This window comes from Eurosta solidaginis, chromosome 5 (genome assembly GCF_040869045.1).
Source record: "Eurosta solidaginis isolate ZX-2024a chromosome 5, ASM4086904v1, whole genome shotgun sequence".
In the NCBI taxonomy this organism is placed as follows: Eukaryota; Metazoa; Arthropoda; class Insecta; order Diptera; family Tephritidae; genus Eurosta; species Eurosta solidaginis.
Window position 1 is genome coordinate 40,878,625 of NC_090323.1, and position 6,901 is coordinate 40,885,525.

Consider the following 6,901-nt stretch of genomic DNA (forward strand, 5'->3'; position numbering starts at 1 on the left):
GAATCGATATCAAAGATTCTGGAACGTCGCAATGATGGGTAACTGCTGCTGGTTTCTCATAAGAGAAACCGATCGTAAACTGAATAAGCGTCAAAATAGAACACATAATTATTTCGACTACATAGTAAAATCAAATTAAGATAAAGATTGTTAGAATATAGTATAAACATAAATAAATTTAAAAAAGTTGCAAATATGGGTAATTTCATTCATAAATTGAATTTTTAACTAAATAGAAACAGAGCATAACTAGATATTTCACTCTTTATACCATACATACGTTTTGAGGTATACGTTGAAATTGCGCAACCTGGGTATTTTTATTTGATCGCTTATAACTTACGTAGTTTTACATCGATTTTCTTCGATTGTAGCTTATCTTTTTTCTTATTAAACAGAGCTTTATGTAAAGAAAAAATATCTGGAAAAAAAGTTGGTGTTTTGGAATGCTGCCCTCGCAAAGGGCAATTTTTTCATATTTTTTCATAAAAAAAAAAAAAATCTGAAATTATAAGCTAATATCTCCAAAACTATCTAGTTGAATAAAATACAATGTATTATGCATTTATAGCAAATTTTATCATCTTTCAGATTCTGTAAACTTTCTTGCAATTGCTTGACCCATTCGTGAGGTATACGTAATTAAATGGAGCCATCTTTTTGGTTTTTTCGAATAACGGTAAATTGCAAATATCTCAAAAACGGTACCATCGAATCAAAAATGAACTCGATTTTCGAAATCAGGGGGTGGTTTTACATACGAATTTCATAACGGCGTCTCTGGTAAATTTTGGCCGTCGACCAGTGTAATCAGTCATGACAGAGAACGTGTAACTAAAAATTTGGTAATTTTATACGAGAGCATGACACTGCTAATACGCGTCCAAAAATATCGAGAGAGGTGTCAAAAGACGCGTATTGACCTCGATAACAAAAATTTTATCTCTGTCCGAATATAGTTGGAGTTGAAGTTGGCGATTTTGTTGGTTGTTGTAATGTTGTTGTACCCACAAAAAAAATTATGAACATAAGGGTTTTGCGCGGATATAGTTTTGGTCTCCAAACCGGTGTTGGACCCACCCAGGGTAATTTTTTATAAGATGTTCTGCGCAAAAAATACTAGCCCGGTTTCGGAGGGACCCGCGGGTCATTTTTCGGTTTTTCGTCAATATCTTTTGAACGAGTTAAAATTTTTATTTTCCTCCTTCGGGTTATTAATACTGATGGCAAGGCGCGTCGTTTGACACCTCAACTAGACTATTACCAAAATTAAAAATATATTCCACAAAAAATAAGTCTCTTAGTCATAAGTATACAAAACAATGAATAAAATCTACAAAAAGGTTATTAAATTCACCATCTCAAATATTTTTAGGTTATGGATATTTTTTTATTTACACAGCACAAAAATAAAACCATAAACAAATGATATACATACCTTCCAGGTACTCTAAAACAGCTAATCACAACTACTATTCAAAATAAATAATTCTAAGGTAAAAAAATAAATAAATGTAAGGCGCGATAACCTCCGAAGAGATTTTAGGCCGAGCTTCTCCCAATTTGCGTCGTGCTTTTAATTTATCCTACAAATTGGCGGGACGGGACCTACTTGTTTTATGCCAACTCCGAACGGCATCTGCAAGGCAGATGAGTTTTCACCTAAAGCTTGTCATGGCAGAAATACACTCGGGTTCACATCCCGGGCAAAGCAACATCAAAATTTTAGAAATAAGGTTTTTCAATTAGAAGAAAATTTTTCTAAGCGGGGTCGCCCTTCAGCTGTGTTTGGCAAGCGCTCCGGGTGTATTTCTGCCATGACAAGCTCTAAGTGAAAACTCATCTGCCTTGCAGATGCCGTTCGGAGTCGGCATAAAACATGTAGGCCCCGTCCGGCCAATTTGTAGGGAAAATCAAGAGGAGCACGACGCAAATTGGAAGAGAAGCTCGGCCTAAAATCTCTTCGGAGGTTATCGCGTCTTACATTTATTTTTTTTTATAAAAGGATAAAATTAAACAGTCATATATTTTTCGTTGCACAGAACTTGTTCCAACATTTCTGGCTTATTTTTAATATAATTATAAAATCCTGTGCAAGTCAGTCTTAAGTTGAATTTGCATTGAATAATACGGTCTAATGTGCTGATATTCAACGAATTTCTTTCCTTTGTCCATTGAGATGAAACAAGAGAAAAAATTCGATCCGCATTAGCATTATAACCAGGTATCGCATATACATAGATATTGAACTATTTTAAGTAAATTGTTTTTCTCTTCTTTTCTTTAGTTATGTTAGCTAATTAGGAAGAATACTTTACATCTATATATGTGTACTACGCAATGTGCAACTATCTAGCGATGCTAGAATTTTACAATTACAGTCGGTCGTTGGTATTTGTATTCAGACTAGTTGGAGCGCACATTATAAGCAAACCGAATAGTTGGTAGATTTTATGACCCTTTATTTAGATTTAAAACCCGGGACAAATGGCCTAAAACCGGGACATGTCCCGGAAATCGCCAGGTTAACAAATGTATAAGGGTAATATACTTGCAACATTTAGATGTGCCTAAGCAGCTAACACATGTTGCAATGTAAATAATCGTCTCAGAAAAGTTTCCTTTATTATTTTCGTTTGTTTGTATTTTTGTTCAATTTAATTTGTAGCTGGTATCATTATTTATATCAATTATTAATTTTTATAAATATTTGATGTGTTTATTTTAAATATTATATTAAATGTTGCATATAATTAATCACTTAATTTTTTTTTCATTTTCTATATTGTTAACTCCGTAAGTCATCCAATAATTTTCATTTAACAGTTTTGTAGCTCCGTTATATCATGAACTTATGATAGTTTTACCGCTTTGTATCTGCATTTTATCATACAGTTATGATAGTAGCAATTATGTTTGTTTGTATTTTTGTCCAATTTAATCTGTTTATATTTTTGTCCAATTTAATCTGTTTATATTTTACATAGATATAATGTCTTTTAATTATCCATGTAGCTTCATGCAAAGACTGGGAAGTTGAAATAAGTTTTGTATCCATGTGTCATGTTGCTGTGTCTATATTTTTGTTTCGCTTTCCATTATTTTCAGTATCTCCGAAATTTAGTTAAATCTTAATTTTTCCTTTATGATTTACGTAGTAGCATAGATTTTAAGTTTAGTAATTTTAGGTTATATAGTCACATGTTAATTTAATTTTTTGTTAAAATAAGTATAATACGTGTGTATGTAGCCATATGTATATCAGTTCATATTTGTGATTACAAATGTCATTTTGATTTGTTAAATACTCTAGCTGGTGTCATTATTTATGTCGATTATTAATTTTTATAAAATATTTAGTGTATTTATTTTAAATATTGTATTAAATGTTGCATATAATTAATCACTTTATTTTTCATCTTCAATTTTGATTGCTCCGTTAGTCATCCAATAATTTTCATTTTACAGTTATGTAGCTCCGTTATAACATGGACTTATGAAAATGTATCGCTTTGTATCCCGATTTTATCATACGATTATGATAATAGCTTCAGAGTAAATTTGATTTTAATATTTCTCATAATTACACCATTTTTTATTTATAAACGAAAGTTTATTTAATTATAATTTAAAAAGTTCCAGTGTAATAGATATATCTCTTTGGATTGTCCATGTAGCTTCATGCGAAGATTTTGTATTAAATGTTGTCCATAACTGGTTTATTTATCTAGATTACAAATTTTTTTTTTCGTATTATTTTATGTATTTATTTTTACTTTCGATTTTAATGTTGAGTAGAACTAATCACACCATTACTGTACTTTTTACAGTTTCGTAGCTCCGTTATTTCATGCAGCACATTTCTTCCATTATACAAAGTTTACAGTCTAGTTTTGTAGCTCCGTTATCTTATACAAATTGAATTTTAATGTTACATATTATTAATATTTTTTATACACGAAAACCCTTTTAATTAAACCAAAAGTTAATTTTAATTGAACAAAATCTCTAATTTTTACTCTACATAGAACATTTCTTTTTTACAAAACACTTTTACACTTAAACGAATGTGTAATTATTATGACGACATTTTTAACAAAACGATGTTTCTGCTTCGGCGGTATAGTTTCGAGTCGCGTAATTTTGAGGTTATGGTGTTAACGCTATGGTATGGCACCATGAACGAATGACTAAAGATCCCGTAATGCCACAACCGAGTATTTGTAATTTAATTTAGGAAAAAAGTTACTGTCAAATGACGTAACGCTATTGAAGTTTTTAGGTTTCTTCAATTATTATTTTTCTTTGAATTATCATTGACAATTTTTCTTAACGAACAAAAATTTTAATTTCGTAAAAGTAAATTTTTTCCCTGCGATTGTTTATTATTTTCGGTAATTGTGCAGTTTAGGGGTCCCACCCTAAAATTGGGCCTCTTTTGTTGAGTGAGGTATCAAAAGTCGCGTATTCATGTCTAGATCAAGAATCCGAAAGCGGAAGTTAACTTTTTTTACCCGTTCAAAAGATATTCACGAAAAACCGAAAAAAGACCCGGGGGTACTTCCGAAACCGGGGGTGGGATCCATAGTATTTTTGCGCAGAACACCTTTCTGCGTTGGCGGCCTTCGGCCGCGCTTATAAAAAATAACCCTGGGCTACGCCTTGCCAAGTCCGGGTGTGTGGTATAACCGTGGTTACCGCCACGGTGATGCACAATTTTTTTTGTGGGTACACACAACAACTACCACATGAAAATCGCCAACTTCAACTGCAAATATCTCCGGACAGAGATGAAATTTTTCTTTTCCGCCTTCGGATTATTGTTCTCAAGATTAATACGCGTCTTTTGATACCTCGCTCGAAAATCTTGGCCCAACTTTAAGGCGGGGCCCCTAAACTACACTACTACCTTATTTTCAATCAAATTCTAAGCCAAGGGACTTTTAATCGTTTGTGATGATGCATAGTATTCGGTCCAGTTCAGGAATCTTACATCAAAACCAAGAAGAATTAATTGAGGGATGCCGCAGGGGGTGTTCCATCCCCACTACATATCCCGCCCGAAGCACTTACCATTGTTTCATCTATGCACTTTGCTGTAAAATTAACAACTATCTTCCTAGTCTTTCGTGGCATTATCATCGGCCTATTCTTCAGCGACCATATTCGCCACGTGAACTAAAAAAGCGTCGGAAATATCGTAGCCGATAAATGCAAGGTGAACCCCGTTCTCAGAGTCCAATATCCGAAACTCCCAGTTGAAGAAAGCCAAATCCCCAGGGAATCAATCTGGCACAACTTCCATCTGATTACCGAATAAGTATAACTCTTATCTATCCAGAATCAACCCCTATATACATAATGTATGTCTTGTACGACAACATCGCCTTTAACTTTTTTTGGTACAAAATTGTTGAAACACCAAGTTTCCGTGCTATCCAGTTACCTTAAAACCAATGCTTCTTTATCATTCCCCCAAGCGCTGGCAGCAAGGATTTTATTGCGCCTTAAAAATGTGGAGGAAAGAACACTAACCACTGACAATTTTTCGGAGGGGTTTCTAAAATCCATGGCTAATGTCTTAAAATAAAGTTTTGTTTAGTTTTTATTTAAGTTTTCTCATAAATTAATAACTTGAATTTAGTTATTCCTATAGAAATTTCAAAAAATATCAATAGAAGTTCAATTCAAACAATTTTCTTTGTTTTTTGTCTTTCCCTTTTATTACATTTCACTTCATTTGAATCATATTTCAAAAGCGTGACGTCACAGCGGAAGTTTTACTTCTATTGTTCTCTTTAATGCGAGATCTGTTACTTGGATCATGGTATGGCACCATTAATCGATTACATTGATTTCCATAAGGTAGGTTCGATCAGCTGTTTTATCTGGTTATGGTTTTATCGTTATAAGTCACCATTAACGCCCCGATTCTAGTGTGGTAACAACATTCTTCACCACGGTAACGAAATCGTGTGGCAACTTTTACACCCTTTTGGTATTCTACCTGGGAAAGTAGCCGGATAATTTTTTACCCACAAAAGTACGTGGTTACATCGAAATAACCACACAACAGAAAAGGGTAAAACTGAAAAATAAAGAATTGTAAGCGCAAATAAGTAAAGATAAGAGTAAAAAAGTGTTGCATCTTGCTATACATATTTGTTTACATTATGTACTTTCACAGAATAAATTACAATATACCTATGTAGAAACCTAACATGCATAATATGCATATACACATCGTCCCGTTTGTTCGTTAACCTCGTATCTACAAGTGAGAAATTTTCGGTAAAGCGAACACGGTTGCCACACCATTTCATTTGGGACCAAAATTCATCGAAAACAACCAAATTTTTGTTTTATTTTATGAGTATAAAATACAAAACTTTAGGATGTTTCTATATAAAATTTGACTAAACATAGTGAAGACTTTCCTTTAATTCAAGCTGTACAAACAAATATATGGGCATGCAACCAAAAATGATACTATATTTTGACACAGCATTATGTTGTTGATTGCAATGAAATAAAATGTATGGTGCAGTTAGGTTTTAGTAAGAAACGGTTCAAAATTTGCGTTCTGGTGTTGCCGAACTATGTATGTGGAAAACTCAGTAAATCATAAATGAAACTATGCAATTTTGTTATTGCTATTTTTATAGATCCTTACTCTTTCCCTTAACGTTTAAACTTCATATCAGAGCCTAGATTCAGTAAGTGTGAGTTTTGATCCCAGGACTCAGGGATTCTGCTAGCGCCTACGGGAATTATTTTATACAAAACATTTCTTCCGAAATCAAATCTCTTTTGCATTTGCTTCCTTCTGTCTTCGAGTTAAAATATTTCTTGTGCGAAGATACTTAGTTTTCAATTATTTTGCGTGGCTTAACATCACAAT